We start from the raw sequence: 17,320 nt of genomic DNA, 5'->3' as shown, positions 1-17,320 counted from the left end.
TCTATAAGATAAAGCCATAAACATGTTTGTCTGAGTCTTCTATCAAAAGTTACAGCGATTTATATGAAGTTGTTAAAAAACGCTTTATTTCGCCAAGACAATGCGTTTCTCACTGTTACATGCATTTGAATGGGAAACTCGCCTGAAACAAAGTATAGGTTTTCATTATGTGAATAATTTTAAAATCTTAGCTCAAACGGCTGCAAAACCTGTTTGCCCAGCACGGGGATATTGAGTTCTATAAGATAAAGCCATAAACATGTTTGTCTGAGTCTTCTATCAAAAGTTACAGCGATTTATATGAAGTGGTTGAAAAACGCTTTATTTCGCCAAGACAGTGTGTTTCTCACTGTTACATGCATTTGAATGGGAAACTCGCCTGAAACAAAGTATAGATTTTCATTATGTGAATAATTTTAAAATCTTAGCTCAAACGGCTGCAAAACCTGTTTGCCCAGCACGGGGATATTGAGTTCTATAAGATAAAGCCATAAACATGTTTGTCTGAGTCTTCTATCAAAAGTTACAGCGATTTATATGAAGTTGTTCAAAAACGCTTTATTTCGCCAAGACAATGCGTTTCTCACTGTTACATGCATTTGAATGGGAAACTCGCCTGAAACAAAGTATAGGTTTTCATTATGTGAATAATTTTAAAATCTTAGCTCAAACGGCTGCAAAACCTGTTTGCCCAGCACGGGGATATTGAGTTCTATAAGATAAAGCCATAAACATGTTTGTCTGAGTCTTCTATCAAAAGTTACAGCGATTTATATGAAGTTGTTCAAAAACGCTTTATTTCGCCAAGACAATGCGTTTCTCACTGTTACATGCATTTGAATGGGAAACTCGCCTGAAACAAAGTATAGGTTTTCATTATGTGAATAATTTTAAAATCTTAGCTCAAACGGCTGCAAAACCTGTTTTCCCAGCACGGGGATATTGAGTTCTATAAGATAAAGCCATAAACATGTTTGTCTGAGTCTTCTATCAAAAGTTACAGCGATTTATATGAAGTGGTTGAAAAACGCTTTATTTCGCCAAGACAGTGTGTTTCTCACTGTTACATGCATTTGAATGGGAAACTCGCCTGAAACAAAGTATAGATTTTCATTATGTGAATAATTTTAAAATCTTAGCTCAAACGGCTGCAAAACCTGTTTGCCCAGCACGGGGATATTGAGTTCTATAAGATAAAGCCATAAACATGTTTGTCTGAGTCTTCTATCAAAAGTTACAGCGATTTATATGAAGTTGTTCAAAAACGCTTTATTTCGCCAAGACAATGCGTTTCTCACTGTTACATGCATTTGAATGGGAAACTCGCCTGAAACAAAGTATAGGTTTTCATTATGTGAATAATTTTAAAATCTTAGCTCAAACGGCTGCAAAACCTGTTTGCCCAGCACGGGGATATTGAGTTCTATAAGATAAAGCCATAAACATGTTTGTCTGAGTCTTCTATCAAAAGTTACAGCGATTTATATGAAGTTGTTAAAAAACGCTTTATTTCGCCAAGACAATGCGTTTCTCACTGTTACATGCATTTGAATGGGAAACTCGCCTGAAACAAAGTATAGGTTTTCATTATGTGAATAATTTTAAAATCTTAGCTCAAACGGCTGCAAAACCTGTTTGCCCAGCACGGGGATATTGAGTTCTATAAGATAAAGCCATAAACATGTTTGTCTGAGTCTTCTATCAAAAGTTACAGCGATTTATATGAAGTGGTTGAAAAACGCTTTATTTCGCCAAGACAGTGTGTTTCTCACTGTTACATGCATTTGAATGGGAAACTCGCCTGAAACAAAGTATAGATTTTCATTATGTGAATAATTTTAAAATCTTAGCTCAAACGGCTGCAAAACCTGTTTGCCCAGCACGGGGATATTGAGTTCTATAAGATAAAGCCATAAACATGTTTGTCTGAGTCTTCTATCAAAAGTTACAGCGATTTATATGAAGTTGTTCAAAAACGCTTTATTTCGCCAAGACAATGCGTTTCTCACTGTTACATGCATTTGAATGGGAAACTCGCCTGAAACAAAGTATAGGTTTTCATTATGTGAATAATTTTAAAATCTTAGCTCAAACGGCTGCAAAACCTGTTTGCCCAGCACGGGGATATTGAGTTCTATAAGATAAAGCCATAAACATGTTTGTCTGAGTCTTCTATCAAAAGTTACAGCGATTTATATGAAGTTGTTAAAAAACGCTTTATTTCGCCAAGACAATGCGTTTCTCACTGTTACATGCATTTGAATGGGAAACTCGCCTGAAACAAAGTATAGGTTTTCATTATGTGAATAATTTTAAAATCTTAGCTCAAACGGCTGCAAAACCTGTTTGCCCAGCACGGGGATATTGAGTTCTATAAGATAAAGCCATAAACATGTTTGTCTGAGTCTTCTATCAAAAGTTACAGCGATTTATATGAAGTTGTTAAAAAACGCTTTATTTCGCCAAGACAATGCGTTTCTCACTGTTACATGCATTTGAATGGGAAACTCGCCTGAAACAAAGTATAGGTTTTCATTATGTGAATAATTTTAAAATCTTAGCTCAAACGGCTGCAAAACCTGTTTGCCCAGCACGGGGATATTGAGTTCTATAAGATAAAGCCATAAACATGTTTGTCTGAGTCTTCTATCAAAAGTTACAGCGATTTATATGAAGTGGTTGAAAAACGCTTTATTTCGCCAAGACAGTGTGTTTCTCACTGTTACATGCATTTGAATGGGAAACTCGCCTGAAACAAAGTATAGATTTTCATTATGTGAATAATTTTAAAATCTTAGCTCAAACGGCTGCAAAACCTGTTTGCCCAGCACGGGGATATTGAGTTCTATAAGATAAAGCCATAAACATGTTTGTCTGAGTCTTCTATCAAAAGTTACAGCGATTTATATGAAGTTGTTCAAAAACGCTTTATTTCGCCAAGACAATGCGTTTCTCACTGTTACATGCATTTGAATGGGAAACTCGCCTGAAACAAAGTATAGGTTTTCATTATGTGAATAATTTTAAAATCTTAGCTCAAACGGCTGCAAAACCTGTTTGCCCAGCACGGGGATATTGAGTTCTATAAGATAAAGCCATAAACATGTTTGTCTGAGTCTTCTATCAAAAGTTACAGCGATTTATATGAAGTTGTTCAAAAACGCTTTATTTCGCCAAGACAATGCGTTTCTCACTGTTACATGCATTTGAATGGGAAACTCGCCTGAAACAAAGTATAGGTTTTCATTATGTGAATAATTTTAAAATCTTAGCTCAAACGGCTGCAAAACCTGTTTTCCCAGCACGGGGATATTGAGTTCTATAAGATAAAGCCATAAACATGTTTGTCTGAGTCTTCTATCAAAAGTTACAGCGATTTATATGAAGTGGTTGAAAAACGCTTTATTTCGCCAAGACAGTGTGTTTCTCACTGTTACATGCATTTGAATGGGAAACTCGCCTGAAACAAAGTATAGATTTTCATTATGTGAATAATTTTAAAATCTTAGCTCAAACGGCTGCAAAACCTGTTTGCCCAGCACGGGGATATTGAGTTCTATAAGATAAAGCCATAAACATGTTTGTCTGAGTCTTCTATCAAAAGTTACAGCGATTTATATGAAGTTGTTCAAAAACGCTTTATTTCGCCAAGACAATGCGTTTCTCACTGTTACATGCATTTGAATGGGAAACTCACCTGAAACAAAGTATAGGTTTTCATTATGTGAATAATTTTAAAATCTTAGCTCAAACGGCTGCAAAACCTGTTTGCCCAGCACGGGGATATTGAGTTCTATAAGATAAAGCCATAAACATGTTTGTCTGAGTCTTCTATCAAAAGTTACAGCGATTTATATGAAGTGGTTGAAAAACGCTTTATTTCGCCAAGACAGTGTGTTTCTCACTGTTACATGCATTTGAATGGGAAACTCGCCTGAAACAAAGTATAGATTTTCATTATGTGAATAATTTTAAAATCTTAGCTCAAACGGCTGCAAAACCTGTTTGCCCAGCACGGGGATATTGAGTTCTATAAGATAAAGCCATAAACATGTTTGTCTGAGTCTTCTATCAAAAGTTACAGCGATTTATATGAAGTTGTTCAAAAACGCTTTATTTCGCCAAGACAATGCGTTTCTCACTGTTACATGCATTTGAATGGGAAACTCGCCTGAAACAAAGTATAGGTTTTCATTATGTGAATAATTTTAAAATCTTAGCTCAAACGGCTGCAAAACCTGTTTGCCCAGCACGGGGATATTGAGTTCTATAAGATAAAGCCATAAACATGTTTGTCTGAGTCTTCTATCAAAAGTTACAGCGATTTATATGAAGTTGTTCAAAAACGCTTTATTTCGCCAAGACAATGCGTTTCTCACTGTTACATGCATTTGAATGGGAAACTCGCCTGAAACAAAGTATAGGTTTTCATTATGTGAATAATTTTAAAATCTTAGCTCAAACGGCTGCAAAACCTGTTTGCCCAGCACGGGGATATTGAGTTCTATAAGATAAAGCCATAAACATGTTTGTCTGAGTCTTCTATCAAAAGTTACAGCGATTTATATGAAGTGGTTGAAAAACGCTTTATTTCGCCAAGACAGTGTGTTTCTCACTGTTACATGCATTTGAATGGGAAACTCGCCTGAAACAAAGTATAGATTTTCATTATGTGAATAATTTTAAAATCTTAGCTCAAACGGCTGCAAAACCTGTTTGCCCAGCACGGGGATATTGAGTTCTATAAGATAAAGCCATAAACATGTTTGTCTGAGTCTTCTATCAAAAGTTACAGCGATTTATATGAAGTTGTTCAAAAACGCTTTATTTCGCCAAGACAATGCGTTTCTCACTGTTACATGCATTTGAATGGGAAACTCACCTGAAACAAAGTATAGGTTTTCATTATGTGAATAATTTTAAAATCTTAGCTCAAACGGCTGCAAAACCTGTTTGCCCAGCACGGGGATATTGAGTTCTATAAGATAAAGCCATAAACATGTTTGTCTGAGTCTTCTATCAAAAGTTACAGCGATTTATATGAAGTTGTTCAAAAACGCTTTATTTCGCCAAGACAATGCGTTTCTCACTGTTACATGCATTTGAATGGGAAACTCGCCTGAAACAAAGTATAGGTTTTCATTATGTGAATAATTTTAAAATCTTAGCTCAAACGGCTGCAAAACCTGTTTGCCCAGCACGGGGATATTGAGTTCTATAAGATAAAGCCATAAACATGTTTGTCTGAGTCTTCTATCAAAAGTTACAGCGATTTATATGAAGTGGTTGAAAAACGCTTTATTTCGCCAAGACAGTGTGTTTCTCACTGTTACATGCATTTGAATGGGAAACTCGCCTGAAACAAAGTATAGGTTTTCATTATGTGAATAATTTTAAAATCTTAGCTCAAACGGCTGCAAAACCTGTTTGCCCAGCACGGGGATATTGAGTTCTATAAGATAAAGCCATAAACATGTTTGTCTGAGTCTTCTATCAAAAGTTACAGCGATTTATATGAAGTTGTTCAAAAACGCTTTATTTCGCCAAGACAATGCGTTTCTCACTGTTACATGCATTTGAATGGGAAACTCGCCTGAAACAAAGTATAGGTTTTCATTATGTGAATAATTTTAAAATCTTAGCTCAAACGGCTGCAAAACCTGTTTTCCCAGCACGGGGATATTGAGTTCTATAAGATAAAGCCATAAACATGTTTGTCTGAGTCTTCTATCAAAAGTTACAGCGATTTATATGAAGTGGTTGAAAAACGCTTTATTTCGCCAAGACAGTGTGTTTCTCACTGTTACATGCATTTGAATGGGAAACTCGCCTGAAACAAAGTATAGATTTTCATTATGTGAATAATTTTAAAATCTTAGCTCAAACGGCTGCAAAACCTGTTTGCCCAGCACGGGGATATTGAGTTCTATAAGATAAAGCCATAAACATGTTTGTCTGAGTCTTCTATCAAAAGTTACAGCGATTTATATGAAGTTGTTCAAAAACGCTTTATTTCGCCAAGACAATGCGTTTCTCACTGTTACATGCATTTGAATGGGAAACTCACCTGAAACAAAGTATAGGTTTTCATTATGTGAATAATTTTAAAATCTTAGCTCAAACGGCTGCAAAACCTGTTTGCCCAGCACGGGGATATTGAGTTCTATAAGATAAAGCCATAAACATGTTTGTCTGAGTCTTCTATCAAAAGTTACAGCGATTTATATGAAGTTGTTCAAAAACGCTTTATTTCGCCAAGACAATGCGTTTCTCACTGTTACATGCATTTGAATGGGAAACTCGCCTGAAACAAAGTATAGGTTTTCATTATGTGAATAATTTTAAAATCTTAGCTCAAACGGCTGCAAAACCTGTTTGCCCAGCACGGGGATATTGAGTTCTATAAGATAAAGCCATAAACATGTTTGTCTGAGTCTTCTATCAAAAGTTACAGCGATTTATATGAAGTGGTTGAAAAACGCTTTATTTCGCCAAGACAGTGTGTTTCTCACTGTTACATGCATTTGAATGGGAAACTCGCCTGAAACAAAGTATAGGTTTTCATTATGTGAATAATTTTAAAATCTTAGCTCAAACGGCTGCAAAACCTGTTTGCCCAGCACGGGGATATTGAGTTCTATAAGATAAAGCCATAAACATGTTTGTCTGAGTCTTCTATCAAAAGTTACAGCGATTTATATGAAGTGGTTGAAAAACGCTTTATTTCGCCAAGACAATGCGTTTCTCACTGTTACATGCATTTGAATGGGAAACTCGCCTGAAACAAAGTATAGGTTTTCATTATGTGAATAATTTTAAAATCTTAGCTCAAACGGCTGCAAAACCTGTTTTCCCAGCACGGGGATATTGAGTTCTATAAGATAAAGCCATAAACATGTTTGTCTGAGTCTTCTATCAAAAGTTACAGCGATTTATATGAAGTTGTTCAAAAACGCTTTATTTCGCCAAGACAGTGTGTTTCTCACTGTTACATGCATTTGAATGGGAAACTCGCCTGAAACAAAGTATAGGTTTTCATTATGTGAATAATTTTAAAATCTTAGCTCAAACGGCTGCAAAACCTGTTTGCCCAGCACGGGGATATTGAGTTCTATAAGATAAAGCCATAAACATGTTTGTCTGAGTCTTCTATCAAAAGTTACAGCGATTTATATGAAGTTGTTCAAAAACGCTTTATTTCGCCAAGACAATGCGTTTCTCACTGTTACATGCATTTGAATGGGAAACTCGCCTGAAACAAAGTATAGGTTTTCATTATGTGAATAATTTTAAAATCTTAGCTCAAACGGCTGCAAAACCTGTTTGCCCAGCACGGGGATATTGAGTTCTATAAGATAAAGCCATAAACATGTTTGTCTGAGTCTTCTATCAAAAGTTACAGCGATTTATATGAAGTTGTTCAAAAACGCTTTATTTCGCCAAGACAATGCGTTTCTCACTGTTACATGCATTTGAATGGGAAACTCGCCTGAAACAAAGTATAGGTTTTCATTATGTGAATAATTTTAAAATCTTAGCTCAAACGGCTGCAAAACCTGTTTGCCCAGCACGGGGATATTGAGTTCTATAAGATAAAGCCATAAACATGTTTGTCTGAGTCTTCTATCAAAAGTTACAGCGATTTATATGAAGTTGTTCAAAAACGCTTTATTTCGCCAAGACAATGCGTTTCTCACTGTTACATGCATTTGAATGGGAAACTCGCCTGAAACAAAGTATAGGTTTTCATTATGTGAATAATTTTAAAATCTTAGCTCAAACGGCTGCAAAACCTGTTTGCCCAGCACGGGGATATTGAGTTCTATAAGATAAAGCCATAAACATGTTTGTCTGAGTCTTCTATCAAAAGTTACAGCGATTTATATGAAGTGGTTGAAAAACGCTTTATTTCGCCAAGACAGTGTGTTTCTCACTGTTACATGCATTTGAATGGGAAACTCGCCTGAAACAAAGTATAGGTTTTCATTATGTGAATAATTTTAAAATCTTAGCTCAAACGGCTGCAAAACCTGTTTGCCCAGCACGGGGATATTGAGTTCTATAAGATAAAGCCATAAACATGTTTGTCTGAGTCTTCTATCAAAAGTTACAGCGATTTATATGAAGTGGTTGAAAAACGCTTTATTTCGCCAAGACAATGCGTTTCTCACTGTTACATGCATTTGAATGGGAAACTCGCCTGAAACAAAGTATAGGTTTTCATTATGTGAATAATTTTAAAATCTTAGCTCAAACGGCTGCAAAACCTGTTTTCCCAGCACGGGGATATTGAGTTCTATAAGATAAAGCCATAAACATGTTTGTCTGAGTCTTCTATCAAAAGTTACAGCGATTTATATGAAGTTGTTCAAAAACGCTTTATTTCGCCAAGACAGTGTGTTTCTCACTGTTACATGCATTTGAATGGGAAACTCGCCTGAAACAAAGTATAGGTTTTCATTATGTGAATAATTTTAAAATCTTAGCTCAAACGGCTGCAAAACCTGTTTGCCCAGCACGGGGATATTGAGTTCTATAAGATAAAGCCATAAACATGTTTGTCTGAGTCTTCTATCAAAAGTTACAGCGATTTATATGAAGTTGTTCAAAAACGCTTTATTTCGCCAAGACAATGCGTTTCTCACTGTTACATGCATTTGAATGGGAAACTCGCCTGAAACAAAGTATAGGTTTTCATTATGTGAATAATTTTAAAATCTTAGCTCAAACGGCTGCAAAACCTGTTTGCCCAGCACGGGGATATTGAGTTCTATAAGATAAAGCCATAAACATGTTTGTCTGAGTCTTCTATCAAAAGTTACAGCGATTTATATGAAGTTGTTCAAAAACGCTTTATTTCGCCAAGACAATGCGTTTCTCACTGTTACATGCATTTGAATGGGAAACTCGCCTGAAACAAAGTATAGGTTTTCATTATGTGAATAATTTTAAAATCTTAGCTCAAACGGCTGCAAAACCTGTTTTCCCAGCACGGGGATATTGAGTTCTATAAGATAAAGCCATAAACATGTTTGTCTGAGTCTTCTATCAAAAGTTACAGCGATTTATATGAAGTTGTTCAAAAACGCTTTATTTCGCCAAGACAGTGTGTTTCTCACTGTTACATGCATTTGAATGGGAAACTCGCCTGAAACAAAGTATAGGTTTTCATTATGTGAATAATTTTAAAATCTTAGCTCAAACGGCTGCAAAACCTGTTTGCCCAGCACGGGGATATTGAGTTCTATAAGATAAAGCCATAAACATGTTTGTCTGAGTCTTCTATCAAAAGTTACAGCGATTTATATGAAGTTGTTCAAAAACGCTTTATTTCGCCAAGACAATGCGTTTCTCACTGTTACATGCATTTGAATGGGAAACTCGCCTGAAACAAAGTATAGGTTTTCATTATGTGAATAATTTTAAAATCTTAGCTCAAACGGCTGCAAAACCTGTTTTCCCAGCACGGGGATATTGAGTTCTATAAGATAAAGCCATAAACATGTTTGTCTGAGTCTTCTATCAAAAGTTACAGCGATTTATATGAAGTTGTTCAAAAACGCTTTATTTCGCCAAGACAGTGTGTTTCTCACTGTTACATGCATTTGAATGGGAAACTCGCCTGAAACAAAGTATAGGTTTTCATTATGTGAATAATTTTAAAATCTTAGCTCAAACGGCTGCAAAACCTGTTTGCCCAGCACGGGGATATTGAGTTCTATAAGATAAAGCCATAAACATGTTTGTCTGAGTCTTCTATCAAAAGTTACAGCGATTTATATGAAGTTGTTCAAAAACGCTTTATTTCGCCAAGACAATGCGTTTCTCACTGTTACATGCATTTGAATGGGAAACTCGCCTGAAACAAAGTATAGGTTTTCATTATGTGAATAATTTTAAAATCTTAGCTCAAACGGCTGCAAAACCTGTTTGCCCAGCACGGGGATATTGAGTTCTATAAGATAAAGCCATAAACATGTTTGTCTGAGTCTTCTATCAAAAGTTACAGCGATTTATATGAAGTGGTTGAAAAACGCTTTATTTCGCCAAGACAGTGTGTTTCTCACTGTTACATGCATTTGAATGGGAAACTCGCCTGAAACAAAGTATAGGTTTTCATTATGTGAATAATTTTAAAATCTTAGCTCAAACGGCTGCAAAACCTGTTTGCCCAGCACGGGGATATTGAGTTCTATAAGATAAAGCCATAAACATGTTTGTCTGAGTCTTCTATCAAAAGTTACAGCGATTTATATGAAGTGGTTGAAAAACGCTTTATTTCGCCAAGACAGTGTGTTTCTCACTGTTACATGCATTTGAATGGGAAACTCGCCTGAAACAAAGTATAGATTTTCATTATGTGAATAATTTTAAAATCTTAGCTCAAACGGCTGCAAAACCTGTTTGCCCAGCACGGGGATATTGAGTTCTATAAGATAAAGCCATAAACATGTTTGTCTGAGTCTTCTATCAAAAGTTACAGCGATTTATATGAAGTTGTTCAAAAACGCTTTATTTCGCCAAGACAATGCGTTTCTCACTGTTACATGCATTTGAATGGGAAACTCGCCTGAAACAAAGTATAGGTTTTCATTATGTGAATAATTTTAAAATCTTAGCTCAAACGGCTGCAAAACCTGTTTTCCCAGCACGGGGATATTGAGTTCTATAAGATAAAGCCATAAACATGTTTGTCTGAGTCTTCTATCAAAAGTTACAGCGATTTATATGAAGTTGTTCAAAAACGCTTTATTTCGCCAAGACAGTGTGTTTCTCACTGTTACATGCATTTGAATGGGAAACTCGCCTGAAACAAAGTATAGGTTTTCATTATGTGAATAATTTTAAAATCTTAGCTCAAACGGCTGCAAAACCTGTTTTCCCAGCACGGGGATATTGAGTTCTATAAGATAAAGCCATAAACATGTTTGTCTGAGTCTTCTATCAAAAGTTACAGCGATTTATATGAAGTTGTTCAAAAACGCTTTATTTCGCCAAGACAGTGTGTTTCTCACTGTTACATGCATTTGAATGGGAAACTCGCCTGAAACAAAGTATAGGTTTTCATTATGTGAATAATTTTAAAATCTTAGCTCAAACGGCTGCAAAACCTGTTTGCCCAGCACGGGGATATTGAGTTCTATAAGATAAAGCCATAAACATGTTTGTCTGAGTCTTCTATCAAAAGTTACAGCGATTTATATGAAGTTGTTCAAAAACGCTTTATTTCGCCAAGACAATGCGTTTCTCACTGTTACATGCATTTGAATGGGAAACTCGCCTGAAACAAAGTATAGGTTTTCATTATGTGAATAATTTTAAAATCTTAGCTCAAACGGCTGCAAAACCTGTTTTCCCAGCACGGGGATATTGAGTTCTATAAGATAAAGCCATAAACATGTTTGTCTGAGTCTTCTATCAAAAGTTACAGCGATTTATATGAAGTGGTTGAAAAACGCTTTATTTCGCCAAGACAGTGTGTTTCTCACTGTTACATGCATTTGAATGGGAAACTCGCCTGAAACAAAGTATAGATTTTCATTATGTGAATAATTTTAAAATCTTAGCTCAAACGGCTGCAAAACCTGTTTGCCCAGCACGGGGATATTGAGTTCTATAAGATAAAGCCATAAACATGTTTGTCTGAGTCTTCTATCAAAAGTTACAGCGATTTATATGAAGTTGTTCAAAAACGCTTTATTTCGCCAAGACAGTGTGTTTCTCACTGTTACATGCATTTGAATGGGAAACTCGCCTGAAACAAAGTATAGGTTTTCATTATGTGAATAATTTTAAAATCTTAGCTCAAACGGCTGCAAAACCTGTTTTCCCAGCACGGGGATATTGAGTTCTATAAGATAAAGCCATAAACATGTTTGTCTGAGTCTTCTATCAAAAGTTACAGCGATTTATATGAAGTTGTTCAAAAACGCTTTATTTCGCCAAGACAGTGTGTTTCTCACTGTTACATGCATTTGAATGGGAAACTCGCCTGAAACAAAGTATAGGTTTTCATTATGTGAATAATTTTAAAATCTTAGCTCAAACGGCTGCAAAACCTGTTTGCCCAGCACGGGGATATTGAGTTCTATAAGATAAAGCCATAAACATGTTTGTCTGAGTCTTCTATCAAAAGTTACAGCGATTTATATGAAGTTGTTCAAAAACGCTTTATTTCGCCAAGACAATGCGTTTCTCACTGTTACATGCATTTGAATGGGAAACTCGCCTGAAACAAAGTATAGGTTTTCATTATGTGAATAATTTTAAAATCTTAGCTCAAACGGCTGCAAAACCTGTTTTCCCAGCACGGGGATATTGAGTTCTATAAGATAAAGCCATAAACATGTTTGTCTGAGTCTTCTATCAAAAGTTACAGCGATTTATATGAAGTGGTTGAAAAACGCTTTATTTCGCCAAGACAGTGTGTTTCTCACTGTTACATGCATTTGAATGGGAAACTCGCCTGAAACAAAGTATAGATTTTCATTATGTGAATAATTTTAAAATCTTAGCTCAAACGGCTGCAAAACCTGTTTGCCCAGCACGGGGATATTGAGTTCTATAAGATAAAGCCATAAACATGTTTGTCTGAGTCTTCTATCAAAAGTTACAGCGATTTATATGAAGTGGTTGAAAAACGCTTTATTTCGCCAAGACAGTGTGTTTCTCACTGTTACATGCATTTGAATGGGAAACTCGCCTGAAACAAAGTATAGGTTTTCATTATGTGAATAATTTTAAAATCTTAGCTCAAACGGCTGCAAAACCTGTTTGCCCAGCACGGGGATATTGAGTTCTATAAGATAAAGCCATAAACATGTTTGTCTGAGTCTTCTATCAAAAGTTACAGCGATTTATATGAAGTTGTTCAAAAACGCTTTATTTCGCCAAGACAGTGTTTCTCACTGTTACATGCATTTGAATGGGAAACTCGCCTGAAACAAAGTATAGGTTTTCATTATGTGAATAATTTTAAAATCTTAGCTCAAACGGCTGCAAAACCTGTTTGCCCAGCACGGGGATATTGAGTTCTATAAGATAAAGCCATAAACATGTTTGTCTGAGTCTTCTATCAAAAGTTACAGCGATTTATATGAAGTTGTTCAAAAACGCTTTATTTCGCCAAGACAATGCGTTTCTCACTGTTACATGCATTTGAATGGGAAACTCGCCTGAAACAAAGTATAGGTTTTCATTATGTGAATAATTTTAAAATCTTAGCTCAAACGGCTGCAAAACCTGTTTTCCCAGCACGGGGATATTGAGTTCTATAAGATAAAGCCATAAACATGTTTGTCTGAGTCTTCTATCAAAAGTTACAGCGATTTATATGAAGTTGTTCAAAAACGCTTTATTTCGCCAAGACAGTGTGTTTCTCACTGTTACATGCATTTGAATGGGAAACTCGCCTGAAACAAAGTATAGGTTTTCATTATGTGAATAATTTTAAAATCTTAGCTCAAACGGCTGCAAAACCTGTTTTCCCAGCACGGGGATATTGAGTTCTATAAGATAAAGCCATAAACATGTTTGTCTGAGTCTTCTATCAAAAGTTACAGCGATTTATATGAAGTTGTTCAAAAACGCTTTATTTCGCCAAGACAATGCGTTTCTCACTGTTACATGCATTTGAATGGGAAACTCGCCTGAAACAAAGTATAGGTTTTCATTATGTGAATAATTTTAAAATCTTAGCTCAAACGGCTGCAAAACCTGTTTGCCCAGCACGGGGATATTGAGTTCTATAAGATAAAGCCATAAACATGTTTGTCTGAGTCTTCTATCAAAAGTTACAGCGATTTATATGAAGTGGTTGAAAAACGCTTTATTTCGCCAAGACAGTGTGTTTCTCACTGTTACATGCATTTGAATGGGAAACTCGCCTGAAACAAAGTATAGATTTTCATTATGTGAATAATTTTAAAATCTTAGCTCAAACGGCTGCAAAACCTGTTTGCCCAGCACGGGGATATTGAGTTCTATAAGATAAAGCCATAAACATGTTTGTCTGAGTCTTCTATCAAAAGTTACAGCGATTTATATGAAGTTGTTCAAAAACGCTTTATTTCGCCAAGACAATGCGTTTCTCACTGTTACATGCATTTGAATGGGAAACTCGCCTGAAACAAAGTATAGGTTTTCATTATGTGAATAATTTTAAAATCTTAGCTCAAACGGCTGCAAAACCTGTTTGCCCAGCACGGGGATATTGAGTTCTATAAGATAAAGCCATAAACATGTTTGTCTGAGTCTTCTATCAAAAGTTACAGCGATTTATATGAAGTGGTTGAAAAACGCTTTATTTCGCCAAGACAGTGTGTTTCTCACTGTTACATGCATTTGAATGGGGAACTCGCCTGAAACAAAGTATAGATTTTCATTATGTGAATAATTTTAAAATCTTAGCTCAAACGGCTGCAAAACCTGTTTGCCCAGCACGGGGATATTGAGTTCTATAAGATAAAGCCATAAACATGTTTGTCTGAGTCTTCTATCAAAAGTTACAGCGATTTATATGAAGTTGTTCAAAAACGCTTTATTTCGCCAAGACAATGCGTTTCTCACTGTTACATGCATTTGAATGGGAAACTCGCCTGAAACAAAGTATAGGTTTTCATTATGTGAATAATTTTAAAATCTTAGCTCAAACGGCTGCAAAACCTGTTTGCCCAGCACGGGGATATTGAGTTCTATAAGATAAAGCCATAAACATGTTTGTCTGAGTCTTCTATCAAAAGTTACAGCGATTTATATGAAGTTGTTCAAAAACGCTTTATTTCGCCAAGACAGTGTGTTTCTCACTGTTACATGCATTTGAATGGGAAACTCGCCTGAAACAAAGTATAGGTTTTCATTATGTGAATAATTTTAAAATCTTAGCTCAAACGGCTGCAAAACCTGTTTGCCCAGCACGGGGATATTGAGTTCTATAAGATAAAGCCATAAACATGTTTGTCTGAGTCTTCTATCAAAAGTTACAGCGATTTATATGAAGTGGTTGAAAAACGCTTTATTTCGCCAAGACAGTGTGTTTCTCACTGTTACATGCATTTGAATGGGAAACTCGCCTGAAACAAAGTATAGGTTTTCATTATGTGAATAATTTTAAAATCTTAGCTCAAACGGCTGCAAAACCTGTTTGCCCAGCACGGGGATATTGAGTTCTATAAGATAAAGCCATAAACATGTTTGTCTGAGTCTTCTATCAAAAGTTACAGCGATTTATATGAAGTGGTTGAAAAACGCTTTATTTCGCCAAGACAGTGTGTTTCTCACTGTTACATGCATTTGAATGGGAAACTCGCCTGAAACAAAGTATAGGTTTTCATTATGTGAATAATTTTAAAATCTTAGCTCAAACGGCTGCAAAACCTGTTTGCCCAGCACGGGGATATTGAGTTCTATAAGATAAAGCCATAAACATGTTTGTCTGAGTCTTCTATCAAAAGTTACAGCGATTTATATGAAGTTGTTCAAAAACGCTTTATTTCGCCAAGACAGTGTGTTTCTCACTGTTACATGCATTTGAATGGGAAACTCGCCTGAAACAAAGTATAGATTTTCATTATGTGAATAATTTTAAAATCTTAGCTCAAACGGCTGCAAAACCTGTTTGCCCAGCACGGGGATATTGAGTTCTATAAGATAAAGCCATAAACATGTGTGTCTGAGTCTTCTATCAAAAGTTACAGCGATTTATATGAAGTTGTTCAAAAACGCTTTATTTCGCCAAGACAGTGTGTTTCTCACTGTTACATGCATTTGAATGGGAAACTCGCCTGAAACAAAGTATAGATTTTCATTATGTGAATAATTTTAAAATCTTAGCTCAAACGGCTGCAAAACCTGTTTGCCCAGCACGGGGATATTGAGTTCTATAAGATAAAGCCATAAACATGTTTGTCTGAGTCTTCTATCAAAAGTTACAGCGATTTATATGAAGTGGTTGAAAAACGCTTTATTTCGCCAAGACAGTGTGTTTCTCACTGTTACATGCATTTGAATGGGAAACTCGCCTGAAACAAAGTATAGATTTTCATTATGTGAATAATTTTAAAATCTTAGCTCAAACGGCTGCAAAACCTGTTTGCCCAGCACGGGGATATTGAGTTCTATAAGATAAAGCCATAAACATGTTTGTCTGAGTCTTCTATCAAAAGTTACAGCGATTTATATGAAGTTGTTCAAAAACGCTTTATTTCGCCAAGACAATGCGTTTCTCACTGTTACATGCATTTGAATGGGAAACTCGCCTGAAACAAAGTATAGGTTTTCATTATGTGAATAATTTTAAAATCTTAGCTCAAACGGCTGCAAAACCTGTTTGCCCAGCACGGGGATATTGAGTTCTATAAGATAAAGCCATAAACATGTTTGTCTGAGTCTTCTATCAAAAGTTACAGCGATTTATATGAAGTGGTTGAAAAACGCTTTATTTCGCCAAGACAGTGTGTTTCTCACTGTTACATGCATTTGAATGGGAAACTCGCCTGAAACAAAGTATAGATTTTCATTATGTGAATAATTTTAAAATCTTAGCTCAAACGGCTGCAAAACCTGTTTGCCCAGCACGGGGATATTGAGTTCTATAAGATAAAGCCATAAACATGTTTGTCTGAGTCTTCTATCAAAAGTTACAGCGATTTATATGAAGTTGTTCAAAAACGCTTTATTTCGCCAAGACAATGCGTTTCTCACTGTTACATGCATTTGAATGGGAAACTCGCCTGAAACAAAGTATAGGTTTTCATTATGTGAATAATTTTAAAATCTTAGCTCAAACGGCTGCAAAACCTGTTTACCCAGCACGGGGATATTGAGTTCTATAAGATAAAGCCATAAACATGTTTGTCTGAGTTTTCTATCAAAAGTTACAGCGATTTATATGAAGTTGTTCAAAAACGCTTTATTTCGCCAAGACAATGCGTTTCTCACTGTTACATGCATTTGAATGGGAAACTCGCCTGAAACAAAGTATAGGTTTTCATTATGTGAATAATTTTAAAATCTTAGCTCAAACGGCTGCAAAACCTGTTTACCCAGCACGGGGATATTGAGTTCTATAAGATAAAGCCATAAACATGTTTGTCTGAGTCTTCTATCAAAAGTTACAGCGATTTATATGAAGTTGTTCAAAAACGCTTTATTTCGCCAAGACAATGCGTTTCTCACTGTTACATGCATTTGAATGGGAAACTCGCCTGAAACAAAGTATAGGTTTTCATTATGTGAATAATTTTAAAATCTTAGCTCAAACGGCTGCAAAACCTGTTTGCCCAGCACGGGGATATTGAGTTCTATAAGATAAAGCCATAAA

This window comes from Aulonocara stuartgranti, assembly GCF_965226115.1.
Source record: "Aulonocara stuartgranti genome assembly, chromosome: 7".
Classification (NCBI taxonomy): Eukaryota; Metazoa; Chordata; class Actinopteri; order Cichliformes; family Cichlidae; genus Aulonocara; species Aulonocara stuartgranti.
The sequence above is the reverse complement of the archived record's forward strand: the minus strand, read 5'-3'. Positions refer to the sequence as shown.